Genomic DNA, 14,313 nt, shown 5'->3' on the forward strand with positions numbered 1-14,313 from the left:
AATCCCAGCTCTTCCTGATATCCTGCACCCCAATCCCAACTTTCCCTGATATTCTGCACCCCCAATCCCAGCTCTCCCTGATATCCTGCACCCCCAATCCCAGCTCTCCTGATATCCTGCACCCCCAATCCCAGCTCTCCCTGATATCCTGCACCCACAATCCCAGCTCTCCGATATCCTGCACCCCCAATCCCAGCTCTCCCTGATATCCTGCACCCCCCAATCCCAATTCTCACTGATATCCTGCACCCCCAATCCCAGCTCTCCCTGATATACTGCACCCACAATCCCAGCTCTCCCTGATATCCTGCACCCCAATCCCAGCTCTCCCTGATATCCTGCACCCACAATCCCAGCTCTCCCTGATATCCTGCACCCCCAATCCCTGCTCTCCTGATATCCTGCACCCCCAATCCCAGCTCTCACTGATATCCTGCACCCCCAATCCCAGCTCTCCCTGATATCCTGCACCCCAATCCATGCTCTCCTGATATCCTGCACCCCCAATCCCAGCTCTCCCTGATATCCTGCACCCACAATCCCAGCTCTCCCTGATATCCTGCACCCCCAATCCCAGCTCTCCCTGATATCATGCACCCCCCAATCCCAATTCTCACTGATATCCTGCACCCCCAATCCCAGCTCTCCCTGATATCCTGCACCCCAATCCCAACTCTCCCTGATATCCTGCACCCCCAATCCCAGCTCTCCCTGATATCCTGCACCCCCAATCCCAGCTCTCCTGATATCATGCACCCCCAATCCCAGCTCTCCCTGATATCCTGCACCCACAATCCCAGCTCTCCCTGATATCCTGCACCCCCAATCCCAGCTCTCCCTGATATCATGCACCCCCCAATCCCAATTCTCACTGATATCCTGCACCCCCAATCCCAGCTCTCCTGATATCCTGCACCCCAATCCCAGCTCTCCCTGATATCCTGCACCCACAATCCCAGCTCTCCCTGATATCCTGCACCCCCAATCCCAGCTCTCCCTGATATCATGCACCCCCCAATCCCAATTCTCACTGATATCCTGCACCCCCAATCCCAGCTCTCCCTGATATCCTGCACCCCAATCCCAACTCTCCCTGATATCCTGCACCCCCAATCCCAGCTCTCCCTGATATCCTGCACCCCCAATCCCAGCTCTCCTGATATCCTGCACCCCCAATCCCAGCTCTCCCTGATATCCTGCACCCTTAATCCCAGCTCTCCCTGATATCCTGCACCCCCCAATCCCAATTCTCACTAATATCCTGCACCCCCAATCCCAGCTCTCCCTGATATCCTGCGCCCACAATCCCAGCTCTCCCTGATATCCTGCACCCCAATCCCAGCTCTCCCTGATATCCTGCACCCCCAATCCCAGCTCTCAGTGATATCATGCACCCCACAATCCCAGCTCTCCCTGATATCCTGCACCCCCCAATCCCAATTCTCCCTGATATCCTGCACCCCCAATCCCAGCTCTCCCTGATATCCTGCACCCACAATCCCAGCTCTCCCTGATATCCTGCACCCCAATCCCAGCTCTCCCTGATATCCTGCACCCCCAATCCCAATTCTCCCTGATATCCTGCACCCCAGTCCCAGCTCTCCCTGATATCCTGCACCCCAATCCCAGCTCTCCCTGATATCCTGCACCCCAATCCCAGCTCTCCCTGATATCATGCACCCCAATCCATGCTCTCCTGATATCCTGCACCCCAATCCCTGCTCTCCCTGATATCCTGCACCCCCAATCCCAGCTCTCACTGATATCCTGCACTCCAATCCCAGCTCTCCTGATATCCTGCACCCCCCATCCCAATTCTCACTGATATCCTGCACCCCCAATCCCAGCTCTCCCTGATATCCTGCACCCCCAATCCCAGCTCTCCCTGATATCCTGCACCCCAATCCCAGCTCTCCCTGATATCCTGCACCCCCAATCCCAGCTCTCCCTGATATCCTGCACCCAATCCCAGCTGTCCCTGATATCCTGCACCCCAATCCATGCTCTCCCTGCTATCCTGCACCCCCAATCCCTGCTCTCCCTGATATCCTGCACCCCAATCCATGCTCTCCCTGATATCCTGCATCCCCAATCCCAGCTGTCCCTGATATCCTGCACCCCCAATCCATGCTCTCCCTGATATCCTGCACCCCCAATCCCAGCTCTCCCTGATATCCTGCACCCCAATCCCAGCTCTCCCTGATATCCTGCACCCCCAATCCATGCTCTCCCTGCTATCCTGCACCCCAGTCCCAGCTGTCCCTGATATCCTGCACCCCCAATCCCAGCTCTCCCTGATATCCTGCACCCCAATCCCAGCTCTTCCTGATATCCTGCACCCCCAATCCCAGCTCTCCCTGATATCCTGCACCCCCAATCCCAGCTCTCCCTGATATCCTGCACCCCAATCCCAGCTCTCCCTGATATCCTGCACCCCAATCCCAGCTCTCCCTGATATCCTGCACCCCAATCCCAGCTCTCCCTGATATCCTGCACCCCCAATCCCAGCTGTCCCTGATTTCCTGCACCCCCAATCCCAGCTCTCCCTGATATCCTGCACCCCAATCCCAGCTATCCCTGATTTCCTGCGCCCCCAATCCCAGCTCTACCTGATTTCCTGCGCCCCCAATCCCAGCTCTCCTGATATCCTGCACCCCAATCCTTGCTCTCCCTGCTATCCTGCACCCCAATCCCAGCTCTCCCTAATATCCTACACCCCAATCCCAGCTCTCCCCGATATCCTGCACCCCCAATCCCAGCTCTCCCTGATATCCTGCACCCCCAATCCCAGCTCTCCCTGATATCCTGCACCCCCAATCCCAGCTCTCCCTGCTATCCTGCACCCCAATCCCAGCTCTCCCTGATATCCTGCACCCCCAATCCCAGCTCTCCCTGATATCCTGCACCCGCAATCCCTGCTCTCCCTGATATCCTGCACCCCAATCCCAGCTCTCCCTGATATCCTGCACCCCAATCCCAGCTCTCCCTGATATCCTGCACCCCCAATCCCAGCTCTCCCTGATATCCTGCACCCCAATCCCAGCTCTCCCTGATATCCTGCACCCCAATCCCAGCTCTCCCTGATATCCTGCACCCCCAGTCCATGCTCTCCCTGATATCCTGCACCCCCAATCCATACTCTGCCTGATATCCTGCACCCCAATCCCAGCTCTCCCTGATATCCTGCACCCCCAATCCATGCTCTCCTGATATCCTGCACCCCAATCCCAGCTCTCCCTGATATCCTGCACCCCAATCCCAGCTCTCCCTGATATCCTGCACCCCAATCCCAGCTCTCCCTGATATCCTGCACCCCAATCCCAGCTCTCCCTGATATCCTGCACCCCCAATCCCAGCTCTCCCTGATATCCTGCACCCCAATCCCAGCTCTCCCTAATATCCTGCACCCCCAATCCCAGCTGTCCCTGATATCCTGCACCCCCAATCCCAGCTCTCCCTGATATCCTGCACCCCAATCCCAGCTCTACCTGATATCCTGCACCCCAATCCCTGCTCTCACTGATATCCTGCACCCCCAATCCCAGCTCTCCCTAATATCCTGCACCCCAATCCCAGCTCTCCTGATATCCTGCACCCCAATCCCTGCTCTCCTGATATCCTGCACCCCAATCCATGCTCTCCTGATATCCTGCACCCCAATCCCAGCTCTCCTGATATCCTGCACCCCAATCCCTGCTCTCCCTGATATCCTGCACCCCAATCCCAGCTCTCCTGATATCCTGCACCCCCAATCCCAGCTCTCCCTGATATCCTGCACCCCAATCCCAGCTCTCCTGATATCCTGCACCCCAATCCCTGCTCTCCTGATATCCTGCACCCCAATCCATGCTCTCCCTGATATCCTGCACCCCAATCCCAGCTCTCCTGATATCCTGCACCCCCAATCCATGCTCTCCTGATATCCTGCACCCCAATCCCTGCTCTCCCTGCTATCCTGCACCCCAATCCATGCTCTCCTGATATCCTGCACCCCCAATTCCAGCTCTCCCTAATATCCTGCACCCCCAATCCATGCTCTCCTGATATCCTGCACCCCAATCCATGCTCTCCCTGATATCCTGCACCCCAATCCATGCTCTCCTGATATCCTGCACCCCCAATTCCAGCTCTCCCTGATATCCTGCACCCCAATCCATGCTCTCCCTGATATCCTGCACCCCAATCCCAGCTCTCCCTAATATCCTGCACCACCAATCCCAGCTCTCCCTGATATCCTGCACCCCAATCCATGCTCTCCCTGATATCCTGCACCCCAATCCATGCTCTCCCTGATATCCTGCACCCCAATGCATGCTCTCCTGATATCCTGCACCCCAATCCATGCTCTCCCTGATATCCTGCACCCCAATCCCAGCTCTCCCTAATATCCTGCACCACCAATCCCAGCTCTCCCTAATATCCTGCACCCCAATCCATGCTCTCCCTGATATTCTGCACCCCAATCCCAGCTCTCCTGATATCCTGCACCCCAATCCATGCTCTCCCTGATATCCTGCACCCCAATCCATGCTCTCCCTGATATCCTGCACCCCCAATCCCAACTGTCCCTGATATCCTGCACCCCCAATCCCAGCTCTCCCTGATATCCTGCACCCCAATCCCAGCTCTCCCTGATATCCTGCACCCCAATCCCAGCTCTCCCCGATATCCTGTACCCCAATCCCAGCTCTCCCTAATATCCTGCACCCCAATCCATGCTCTCCCTGATATCCTGCACCCCAATCCCAGCTCTCCCCGATATCCTGTACCCCAATCCATGCTCTCCTGATATCCTGCACCCCAATCCCAGCTCTCCCTAATATCCTGCACCACCATTCCCAGCTCTCCCTGATATCCTGCACCCCAATCCATGCTCTCCCTGATATCCTGCACCCCAATCCCAGCTCTACTGATATCCTGCACCCCAATCCATGCTCTCCCTGATATCCTGCACCCCAATCCATGCTCTCCCTGATATCCTGCACCCCCAATCCCAGCTCTCCCTGATATCCTGCACCCCCAATCCCAGCTCTCCCTGATATCCTGCACCCCAATCCCAGCTCTCCCTGATATCCTGCACCCCAATCCCAGCTCTCCCCGATATCCTGTACCCCAATCCCAGCTCTCCCTAATATCCTGCACCCCAATCCATGCTCTCCCTGATATCCTACACCCAATCCCAGCTCTCCCCGATATCCTGTACCCCAATCCATGCTCTCCCTGATATCCTGCACCCCAATCCATGCTCTCCTGATATCCTGCACCCCAATCCATGCTCTACCTGATATCCTGCACCCCAATCCATGCTCTCCCTGATATCCTGCACCCCAATCCCAGCTCTCCCCGATATCATGTACCCCAATCCCAGGTCTCCCTAATATCCTGCACCCCAATTCATGCTCTCCCTGATATCATGCACCCCCAATCCCAGCTCTCCTGATATCCTGCACCCCCAATCCCAGCTTTCCCTGATATCCTGCACCCCCAATCCCAGCTCTCCCTGATATCCTGCACCCCAATCCCAGCTCTCTCTAATATACTGCACCCCCAATCCCTGCTCTCCCTGATATCCTGCACCCTAATCCCTACTCTCCCAGATATCCTGTACCCCAATCCCAGCTCTCCCTGATATCCTGCACCCCAATCCCTGATATCCTGCACCCCAATCCCAGCTCTCCCTGATATCCTGCACCCCCAATCCCAGCTCTCCCTGATATCCTGCACCCCCAATCCCTGCTCACCCTGATATCCTGCACCCCAATCCATGCTCTCCCTGATATCCTGCACCCCAATCCCAGCTCTCCCTGATATCCTGCACCCCCAATCCCAGCTCTCCCTGATATCCTGCACCCCAATCCATGCTCTCCTGATATCCTGCACCCCCAATCCCAGCTCTCCCTGATATCCTGCACCCCCAATCCCAGCTCTCCCTGATATCCTGCACCCCCAATCCCAGCTCTCCCTGCTATCCTGCACCCCAATCCCAGCTCTCCCTGATATCCTGCACCCCCAATCCCAGCTCTCCCTGATATCCTGCACCCGCAATCCCTGCTCTCCCTGATATCCTGCACCCCAATCCCAGCTCTCCCTGATATCCTGCACCCCAATCCCAGCTCTCCCTGATATCCTGCACCCCCAATCCCAGCTCTCCCTGATATCCTGCACCCCAATCCCAGCTCTCCCTGATATCCTGCACCCCAATCCCAGCTCTCCCTGATATCCTGCACCCCCAGTCCATGCTCTCCCTGATATCCTGCACCCCCAATCCATACTCTGCCTGATATCCTGCACCCCAATCCCAGCTCTCCCTGATATCCTCCACTCCCAATCCCAGATCTCCCTGATATCCTGCACCCCCAATCCATGCTCTCCCTGATATCCTGCACCCCAATCCCAGCTCTCCCTGATATCCTGCACCCGCAATCCCAGCTCTCCCTTATATCCTGCACCCCCAATCCCAGCTCTCCCTGATATCCTGCACCCCAATCCCAGCTCTCCCTGATATCCTGCACCCCCAATCCCAGGTATCCCTGATATCCTGCACCCCCAATCCCTGCTCTCCCTGATATCCTGCACCCCCAATCCATGCTCTCCCTGATATCCTGCACCCCAATCCCAGCTCTCCCTGATATCCTGCACCCCCAATCCCAGGTATCCCTGATATCCTGCACCCCCAATCCATGCTCTCCCTGATATCCTGCACCCCATTCCCAGCTCTTCCTAATATCCTGCACCCCAGTCCCAGCTCTCCCTGATATCCTGCACCCCCAATCCCAGCTCTCCCTGATATCCTGCACCCCCAATCCCAGCTCTCCCTGATATCCTGCACCCCCAATCCATGCTCTACCTGCTATCCTGCACCCCAATCCATGCTCTCCTGATATCCTGCACCCCAATCCATGCTCTCCCTTATATCCTGCACCCCCAATCCCAGCTCTCCCTGATATCCTGCACCCCAATCCCAGCTCTCCCTGATATCCTGCACCCCCAATCCCAGCTATCCCTGATATCCTGCACCCCCAATCCCAGCTCTCCCTGATATCCTGCATCCCAATCCCAGCTCTCCCTGATATCCTGCACCCCCAATCCCTGCTCTCCCTGATATCCTGCACCCCAATCCCAGCTCTCCCTGATATCCTGCACCCCAATCCCAACTCTCACTGATATCCTGCACCCCAATCCCAGCTCTCCCTGATATCCTGCACCCCAATCCCAGCTCTCCCTGATATCCTGCACCCCAATCCCAGCTCTCCCTGATATCCTGCACCCCAATCCCAGCTCTCCCTGATATCCTGCACCCCAATCCCAGCTCTCCCTGATATCCTGCAACCCAATCCCAGCTCTCCCTGATATCCTGCACCCCCAATCCCAGCTCTCCCTGATATCCTGCATCCCAATCCCAGCTCTCCCTGATATCCTGCACCCCCAATCCCTGCTCTCCCTGATATCCTGCACCCCAATCCCAGCTCTCCCTGATATCCTGCACCCCAATCCCAACTCTCACTGATATCCTGCACCCCAATCCCAGCTCTCCCTGATATCCTGCACCCCAATCCCAGCTCTCCCTGATATCCTGCACCCCAATCCCAGCTCTCCCTGATATCCTGCACCCCAATCCCAGCTCTCCCTGATATCCTGCACCCCAATCCCAGCTCTCCCTGATATCCTGCACCCCAATCCCAGCTCTCCCTGATATCCTGCACCCCCAATCCATGCTCTACCTGCTATCCTGCACCCCAATCCCAGCTCTCCCTGATATCCTGCACCCCATTCCCAGCTCTCCCTAATATCCTGCACCCCCAATCCCAGCTCTCCCTGATATCCTGCACCCCAATCCCAGCTCTCCTGATATCCTGCACCACCAATCCCAGCTCTCACTGCTATCCTGCACCCCCAATCCCATCTCTCCCTGATATCCTGCATCCCATTCCCAGCTCTCCCTAATATCCTGCACCCCCAATCCCAGCTCTCCCTGATATCCTGCACCCCCAATCCCTGCTCTCCGATATCCTACACCCACAATCCCAGCTTTCCCTGATATCCTGCACCTCCAACCCCAACTCTCCCTGATATCCTGCACCCCAATCACAGCTCTCCCTGATATCCTGCACCCCAATCCCAACTCTCCCTGATATCCTGCACCCCAATCCCAGCTCTCCCTGCTATCCTGCACCCCAGTCCCAGCTCTCCCTGATATCCTGCACCCCCAATCCCAGCTCTCCCTGATATCCTGCACCCCCAATCCCTGCTCTCCCTGATATCCTGCACCCCCAATCCATGCTCTACCTGCTATCCTGCACCCCCAATCCCAGCTCTCCTGATATCCTGCACCCCCAATCCCTGCTCTCCCTGATATCCTGCACCCCCAATCCATGCTCTCCCTGATATCCTGCACCCCCAATCCCAGCTCTCCTGATATCCTGCACCCCCAATCCATGCTCTCCTACACCCCAATCCATGCTCTCCCTGATATCCTGCACCCCCAATCCCAGCTCTCCCTGATATCCTGCACCCCAATCCCAACTCTCCCTGATATCCTGCACCCCCAATCCCAGCTCTCCCTGATATCCTGCACCCCCAATCCCTGCTCTCCCTGATATCCTGCACCCCCAATCCCAGCTCTCCTGATATCCTGCACCCCCAATCCCAGCTCTCCCTGCTATCCTGCACCCCCAATCCATGCTCTGCCTGATATCATGTACCCCAATCCCAGCTCTCCCTGATATCCTGCACCCCCAATCCATGCTCTCCCTGCTATCCTGCACCCCCCAATCCATGCTCTGCCTGATATCCTGCACCCCAATCCCAGCTCTCCCTGATATCCTGCACCCCAATCCCTGCTCTCCCTGATATCCTGCACCCCAGTCCTAGCTCTCCCTGATATCCTGCACCCCAATCCCAGCTCTCCCTGATATCCTGCACCCCAATCCCTGCTCTCCCTGATATCCTGCACCCCAGTCCTAGCTCTCCCTGATATCCTGCACCCCAGTCCTAGCTCTCCCTGATATCCTGCACCCCAATCCCGACTCTCCCTGATATCCTGCACCCCAATCCCAGCTCTCCCTGATATCCTGCACCCGCAATCCCAGCTCTCCCTTATATCCTGCACCCCCAATCCCAGCTCTCCCTGATATCCTGCACCCCAATCCCAGCTCTCCCTGATATCCTGCACCCCCAATCCCAGGTATCCCTGATATCCTGCACCCCCAATCCATGCTCTCCCTGATATCCTGCACCCCATTCCCAGCTCTTCCTAATATCCTGCACCCCAGTCCCAGCTCTCCCTGATATCCTGCACCCCCAATCCCAGCTCTCGCTGATATCCTGCACCCCCAATCCCTGCTCTCCCTGATATCCTGCACCCCCAATCCATGCTCTCCCTGATATCCTGCACCCCAATCCATGCTCTCCCTGATATCCTGCACCCCCAATCCCAGCTCTCCCTGATATCCTGCACCCCAATCCCAGCTCTCCCTGATATCCTGCACCCCCAATCCCAGGTATCCCTGATATCCTGCACCCCCAATCCATGCTCTCCCTGATATCCTGCACCCCATTCCCAGCTCTTCCTAATATCCTGCACCCCAGTCCCAGCTCTCCCTGATATCCTGCACCCCCAATCCCAGCTCTCGCTGATATCCTGCACCCCCAATCCCTGCTCTCCCTGATATCCTGCACCCCCAATCCATGCTCTCCCTGATATCCTGCACCCCAATCCATGCTCTCCCTGATATCCTGCACCCCCAATCCATGCTCTACCTGCTATCCTGCACCCCAATCCATGCTCTCCTGATATCCTGCACCCCAATCCATGCTCTCCCTTATATCCTGCACCCCCAATCCCAGCTCTCCCTGATATCCTGCACCCCAATCCCAGCTCTCCCTGATATCCTGCACCCCCAATCCCAGCTATCCCTGATATCCTGCACCCCCAATCCCAGCTCTCCCTGATATCCTGCATCCCAACTCTCCCTGATATCCTGCACCCCCAATCCCTGCTCTCCCTGATATCCTGCACCCCAATCCCAGCTCTCCCTGATATCCTGCACCCCAATCCCAGCTCTCCCTGATATCCTGCACCCCAATCCCAGCTCTCCCTGATATCCTGCACCCCAATCCCAGCTCTCCCTGATATCCTGCACCCCAATCCCAGCTCTCCCTGATATCCTGCACCCCAATCCCAGCTCTCCCTGATATCCTGCACCCCAATCCCAGCTCTCCCTGATATCCTGCACCCCAATCCCAGCTCTCCCTGATATCCTGCACCCCAATCCCAGCTCTCCCTGATATCCTGCACCCCCAATCCCAGCTCTCCCTGATATCCTGCACCCCAATCCCAGCTCTCCCTGCTATCCTGCACCCCCAATCCATGCTCTACCTGCTATCCTGCACCCCAATCCCAGCTCTCCTGATATCCTGCACCCCCAATCCCAGTTCTCACTGATATCCTGCACCCCCAATCCCTGCTCTCCCTGCTCTCCTGCACCCCAATCCATGCTCTCCCTGATATCATGCACCCCCCAATCCCGACTCTCCCTGATATCCTGCACCCCAATCCCAGCTCTCCCTGATATCCTGCACCCCAATCCCAGCTCTCCCTGATATCCTGCACCCCAATCCCAGCTCTCCCTGATATCCTGCACCCCAATCCTTGCTCTCCCTGATATCCTGCACCCCAATCCCAGCTCTCCCTGATATCCTGCACCCCCAATCCCAGCTCTCCCTTATATCCTGCACCCCAATCCCAGCTCTCCCTGATATCCTGCACCTCCAACCCCAACTCTCCCTGATATCCTGCACCCACAATCCCAGCTCTCCCTGATATCCTGCACCCCAATCCCAGCTCTCCCTGATATCCTGCACCCCAATCCTTGCTCTCCCTGATATCCTGCACCCCAATCCCAGCTGTCCCTGATATCCTGCACCCCCAATCCATGCTCTCCCTGATATCCTGCACCCCAATCCCAGCTCTCCTGATATCCTGCACCCCAATCCCTGCTCTCCTGATATCCTGCACCCCAATCCCAGCTCTCCTGATATCCTGCACCCCAATCCATGCTCTCCTGATATCCTGCACCCCAATCCCAGCTCTCCCTGATATCCTGCACCCCAATCCCAGCTCTCCCTGATATCCTGCACCACCAATCCCAGCTCTCCCTGATATCCTGCACCCCCAATTCCAACTCTCCCTGATATCCTGCACCCCAATCCCAGCTCTCCCTGATATCCTGCACCCCAATCCCAGCTCTCCCCGATATCCTGCACCCCCAATCCCAGCTGTCCCTGATATCCTGCACCCCAATCCCAGCTCTCCCTGATATCCTGCACCCCCAATCCCAGCTCTCCCTGATATCCTGCACCCCAATCCCAGCTCTCCCTGATATCCTGCACCCCCAATCCCAGCTCTCCCTGATATCCTGCACCCCAATCCCAGATCTCCCTGATATCCTGTACCCCCAATCCCAGCTCTCCCTGATATCCTGCACCCCAATCCTTGCTCTCCCTGATATCCTGCACCCCAATCCCAACTCTCCCTGATATCCTGCACCCCCAATCCCAGCTGTCCCTGATATCCTGCACCCCAATCCCAGCTCTCCCTGATATCCTGCACCCCCAATCCCAGCTCTCCCTGATATCCTGCACCCCAATCCCAGCTCTCCCTGATATCCTGCACCCCCAATCCCAGCTCTCCCTGATATCCTGCACCCCAATCCCAGATCTCCCTGATATCCTGTACCCCCAATCCCAGCTCTCCCTGATATCCTGCACCCCAATCCTTGCTCTCCCTGATATCCTGCACCCCAATCCCAACTCTCCCTGATATCCTGCACCCCCAATCCCAGCTCTCCCTGATATCCTGCACCCCAATCCTTGCTCTCCCTGATATCCTGCACCCCAATCCCAGCTCTCTCTGATATCCTGCACCCCAATCCTTGCTCTCCCTGATATCCTGCACCCCAATCCTTGCTCTCCCTGATATCCTGCACCCCAATCCTTGCTCTCCCTGATATCCTGCACCCCAATCCCAGCTCTCCCTGATATCCTGCACCCCAATCCTTGCTCTCCCTGATATTCTGCACCCCAATCCCAGCTGTCACTGATATCCTGCACCCCCAATCCATGCTCTCCCTGCTATCCTGCACCCCAATCCCAGATCTCCCTGATATCCTGCACCACCAATCCCAGCTCTCCCTGATATCCTGCACCCCCAATTCCAACTCTCCCTGATATCCTGCACCCCAATCCCAGCTCTCCCTGATATCCTGCACCCCAATCCCAGCTCTCCCTGATATCCTGCACCCCCAATCCCAGCTGTCCCTGATATCCTGCACCCCCAATCCCTGCTCTCCCTGATATCCTGCACCCCCAATCCCAGCTCTCCCTGATATCCTGCACCCCAATCCCTGCTCTCCCTGATATCCTGCACCCCCAATCCCAGCTCTCCCTGATATCCTGCACCCCCAATCCCAGCTCTCCCTGATATCCTGCACCCCAATCCCAGCTCTCCCTGATATCCTGCACCCCCAATCCCAGCTCTCCCTGATATCCTACACCCCAATCCCAGCTCTCCCTGATATCCTGCACCCCCATCCCAGCTCTCCCTGATATCCTGCACCCCAATCCATGCTCTCCCTGATATCCTGCACCCCAATCCCAGCTCTCCCTGATATCCTGCACCCCCAATCCCAGCTCTCCCTGATATCCTGCACCCCCAATCCCAGCTCTCCTTGCTATCCTGCACCCCCAATCCCAGCTCTCCCTGATATCCTGCACCCCCAATCCCAGCTCTCCTTGATATCCTGCACCCCAATCCCTGCTCTCCCTGATATCCTGCTCCCCAATCCCAGCTCTCCCCGATATCCTACACCCCCAATCCCAGCTCTCCTGATATCCTGCACCCCCAATCCCAGCTCTCCTTGATATCCTGCTCCCCAATCCCAGCTCTCCCTGATATCCTGCACCCCCAATCCCAGCTCTCCTTGCTATCCTGCACCCCAATCCCAGCTCTCCCTGATATCCTGCACCCCCAATCCCAGCTCTCCTGATATCCTGCACCCCCAATCCCAGCTCTCCCTGATATCCTGCACCCCAATCCCAGCTCTCCCTGATATCCTGCTCCCCAATCCCAGCTCTCCCTGATATCCTGCACCCCAATCCCAGCTCTCCCTGCTATCCTGCACCCCAATCCCAGCTCTCCCTGATATCCTTCACCCCAATCCCAGCTCTCCCTGATATCCTGCACCCCAATCCCAGCTCTCCCTGATATCCTGCACCCCAAACTGATTCTGTCTGTGACCACACTCCCAGATCTCTGTGATCCCACACCCGGTTTCATGTGACCCCGCTCCCAGATCTCAGTGACCCCACACTCGGCTGTGACCTCACTGTTACCCTGTGACGCCACTCCCAGATCTGTGTAATCCCACACCCGGCTCCCTGTGACCCCACTGTTACCCTGTGACCCCACTCCCAGATCTCTGTGATCCCACACTTGGCTCCCTGTGACCCCACTGTTACCCTGTGACCCCGCTCCCAGATCCCTGGGAGACACATACCTTGATGCAGGTAGTTATCCTTGCTCGGTTGTCTGTGATGGTTCCGGATCACAGCAGTCTCTGGATAGTAATATATATCTTTGGCCCTTTGTATGTTTTCAGAATAAGTAAACATCAGGTTACACATTGACGTGTGAGAGGGTCAAAGCTCAGAGTGCAGGGAGACTCGTCTCCTGACCGCCGGTCACATGACTACATCCCCTCCATACAGAGCCAGTGTAATCAGGGATAGCAGACAGCATTTGGCAGGTGCAGGACCTTTTTTTATGGTCTCTACCGATTTTTGGCTCTCCAAACTTCCATTGAAAGTATAGGAAAAGGGGCATGGCCACTCCCCCTTTACTCGAATCCACGCCCTCTTTTCTAATTTGTACCGGTTTTTATATGTAACATGTTGGCAGGTATGGGACTGGACTAGACCCCAGATATTCCTGCAGCACCATGTACCGTATACTGCAGCCAATAGCGGGTGCTGACACACAGACATTACTCTGCCGGCACTACAGAATCGCCTGTGATTGGCTGATGGCGGACGCTGCGGCTCCGGGGTAGATCAGGATCCGCTCTGCATGTTGCAGCACTTTCCTGCATGCGTGAGTCATGCGGAGCAGCTTCTTGTAGGAGTCTGTGCCTGAAGGGAGGGCAGGGCTGAACGGTTTGGGGCATTTGGCCCCTGGGCACTCATATATTGGGCGACAGTGTAAAGGCATTTTACCTATTTCTGTTCGGTACCATGGATGCCCCACACCAAGTCACC

General features: G+C 56.7%; 1 protein-coding gene across 2 annotated transcripts in view; it reads right to left on the reverse strand.

Annotated features, from left to right (window-relative positions):
* The window catches only part of QPRT (quinolinate phosphoribosyltransferase), a 56,112-nt gene extending 42,402 nt beyond the window's left edge, over positions 1-13,710 (reverse strand). For both annotated transcript variants that reach the window (XM_063935484.1, XM_063935485.1), the window contains exon 1: positions 13,557-13,710. The gene's annotated coding sequence lies outside the window, so the exon portion shown is untranslated. The remainder of the gene's footprint in view (positions 1-13,556) is intronic.
* Positions 13,711-14,313: the final 603 nt, after the last annotated feature.

Source organism: Pseudophryne corroboree, chromosome 7, assembly GCF_028390025.1.
Source record: "Pseudophryne corroboree isolate aPseCor3 chromosome 7, aPseCor3.hap2, whole genome shotgun sequence".
Taxonomy (NCBI): Eukaryota; Metazoa; Chordata; class Amphibia; order Anura; family Myobatrachidae; genus Pseudophryne; species Pseudophryne corroboree.